Genomic DNA, 3,221 nt, shown 5'->3' with positions numbered 1-3,221 from the left:
CTAGTTAATGGTAACTATTGGTGCTCCTTCCTTCTCCTTGAGAATTGTAGCAATGATGGTCGAGAGATCCCTGTGGTGCACATTTACCATCAGTCCATTCTTCATGAATAAGGTTAACCTTAACTTCTGCTCCACGTGATGCCCCGATGCTAGCGTTAGTTGGTGCCTTAGCAACACTGCAGCAGCAATCGACTTCATTTGAAGATAAGCCATGTCCTTCCCTATACAGTTTCTGGGCCCTGCATTAAATGACACGAACTTGAACTGGTCATGTGCTATGTAACTCTTCCCATCTGCAGATAACCACCTCTCTGGACGAAATTCCATGCAATCATCCCCCACGTCCACTCCATCCTCCCCACGGAGTATATCGAATAAATTATCTTTGAACCTCCAGGTACAAATGTGCCATTTGATAACACATCGTCAGTAACCACATGCTTTAAGTTAAAGGGCACTGATGGATACAACCGGAGGGTTTCTGATAGTGCTGCTTTTAGGTAGACTAGCTGATCTAACTCATCAAACACCAATGGCTCCTCCAACCACTTTGACGTGTCATCGCCACGTGTTTCCATCAGAATCGTGCAGATGTTATGCAAGATCTTCTCCTCCACTTCCGGGTTTAACATTACCAACCAAAAGAACCATGTCAACGCTACTGCTGTTGTATCTCGTCCAGCTATAATGAAGATGACCATGATCTGTTGGAGGAAGGTATCTGAGTAGGCTTTGGTTTCTTTCTTATCCAGGAACCTCGACAATATGTCATCATGTGAGTCCTCCTTAGGTACTCCAACCTCTAGATTCTGTTGCAGCTCTAGCTTACGTGTCTCGGTGACATTTAATAGGTACTCCTTCACGTGGCGAATGTTTTGGCTTAGGTTTACCTCTTGCCCTATTCGAAGCCATTTTGTCAACTTCCAAGTGAATTGTGGGAGTATGAATCGTTGTATGAAGCCCTCATGAGTGACTTGGTCAAACGCTGATGTAAACTAGTTGTTGGGTAAACTCGGAGAGAGGGTCTGAGGGTCCTTACCAAAAGTCACTCCACATATGTTGTCAAAACTTAGGCGGAGAAGGAGGTCTTGAAGATCCAAAGTCATGGTTTCCTCTTGGGCTGTTTTAAGCATTGGGCAAAACCGCAGCGTAATAGTTTGGTTCACCCACCGAGCCATGGTTTGTTGCATTCTACTCGGGGTGAGCTGTAGTGCAATTGTCTTCCTTTGAAATAGCCATGTGTCACCATCAGAGTTTAAAAACCCTTCGCCAAATAGATCATTAAACACTGCATGCCAAGTCGGGCCTTTGGTGTAATTATCAAAACGGGTTTTCAAAATGTGCTCTATATTCTTTGGATCACATGTCAAAGTTAGGAGGCCTTGGTTTCGCAACAAAAAAGGAATGGCAGAAAGGCAAGTTTGCAACGTGCCACCAAACACGTGGAGATGCTCTGTAATCCAATCGTTCAAGCGGTCGTAGTTCGCGAACACCGCCGGAATACAACCTATGAAGGGCCACACCCGTGGGCCTCGAAATGGACGTGAGAAGACGGTAAACCACATCAAATAAGCGGTGATGGCAGCCAAGAAGAGTATAGCCATTGATAACTCCATCATGATCAGGAGTAGATCCCCACACCACCAAAACTCAACTAAAACTTAAACCCTAATGGATCACTTGTCGACAGAACTCGTTTCTTGTACATCCATTGAAAACTTCATGGGCTGTATTTTGCTAAATTTTGTAAAAAAATCTCATCTAAAACAAGTAGAGGCCAGGTTGAGACAAGGAGAAGGAACCCACCCCACTTTGCGTAATACGGAGGGGTGAGGAAAGATATACATTTGTGATGTTTGTAACAGAACTATTTATAAATGAAAGAAGAGGTTGAGAATTTAGTGTAGAGAAGCGAAGAACTAATTAATTTGTTGATTAAAGTGCACGTTCTTCTTTTTGGTATGAAAATGCTCACTACCTAACATTTTCTTTTCCCTTTATTGGAACTCACATTCATAGCATGATATTGGTTCTACAACAACTCAATATAATTCTCTAAACTTGTGTAGTCGTAATTTTCAGCCCTATTAAAAGAGGTTCTTCATTTAATGCACATGAACGAGCTAACATCCATACTAATATCTATGTTTTAAGAGAGTTCAACTGTGTAGCTAACTCTTTGTTGAGAAGAGCCGTATATCTCTAGACCTCTAGTCCCTGATTGATTGATATATCTTTAGAACTTAGTTGATCTTACCATAAAAATCAATCTCCAATAATATATAAACCACCATGCTATAATTTTGTAGGATCTGTTTCTTTTATAGATTGAAGCAGGTGGCGGATCCCCTTATTGGGATTAATCAGACAGCGTTTATTGAGGGAAGGTGTATTATTGACAACATCCTTCTTTGTCAAGAACTCATGAAGGGTTACCGTCTTAATAATGGGGTGGCAAGATTTGCAGCAAAGATTGACCTAAAAAAGGCATATAATTCGGTGCAATGAAGCTTTCGCTTTACATTGCTCATCCGTCTTAACTTTCATCCAATTTGTATCCAGTGGATTGTGGCTTGTGTTAGTCGTCCATCTTTTGTGGTTGCTATTGATGGTGTGCATTCACCAAGATTTTTTGGCACGAGAGGACTTCGTCAGGAGTGTCCAATGTCTCCTGTGATCTTTAATCTTGTGCTTCAAGTTTTCATAGATTCTCTCTCTGTGGTAGCGGATCAAGGGAGGTTTTCTTACCATCCTTTTTGTCGAGAATTTGGGATCACTTTTTTGCCGATGACCTCTTTATTTTTGGTAGAGCTTCACTTGCTAATGCCTCGGCCTTGCACGACTTGTTAAATAATTTCTCGGCTCAATTAGGGCTTGTAGTGAATGAAGGGAAGTCAAATATATTTTTTGCCAATACTCCAAATAAAGTGAAGGATTCTTTCTTCAGCTCTTTGGGTTTTATTGTTGGAACCTTCCCAGTGAGATATCTTGGAGTGCCACTAACTTCTAAGAGACTAGCTGCCTCTGATTTTGCCGGCTTAGTTGCAAGGGTGGAAAGTAAGTTATCAACTTGGAATGCTAAGTCTCTCTCCTTCACCGGCTGGTTTACTCTCATTAATTCTGTGATTCATGGAATTATATGATATTGCCTTAGCGTGTTCAGATTGCCTTGCTGAATTATCAATCACCTTGAGAAAATAGTTAAAAAACTATTTTGGTTT

The 3,221-nt window shown here is 41.4% G+C and overlaps 1 pseudogene; it reads right to left on the bottom strand.

Annotated features, from left to right (window-relative positions):
• On the bottom strand, positions 1 to 1,616 carry LOC149001684 (cytochrome P450 86A2 pseudogene; annotated as a pseudogene).
• Between the last annotated feature and the right edge of the window lie 1,605 nt (positions 1,617 to 3,221).

This window comes from Hakea prostrata, chromosome 10 (assembly GCF_041222555.1).
Source record: "Hakea prostrata isolate BN-2017 chromosome 10, UWA_Hpros_2, whole genome shotgun sequence".
NCBI lineage: Eukaryota > Viridiplantae > Streptophyta > Magnoliopsida > Proteales > Proteaceae > Hakea > Hakea prostrata.
The sequence above is the reverse complement of the archived record's forward strand: the minus strand, read 5'-3'. Positions and strand labels throughout refer to the sequence as shown.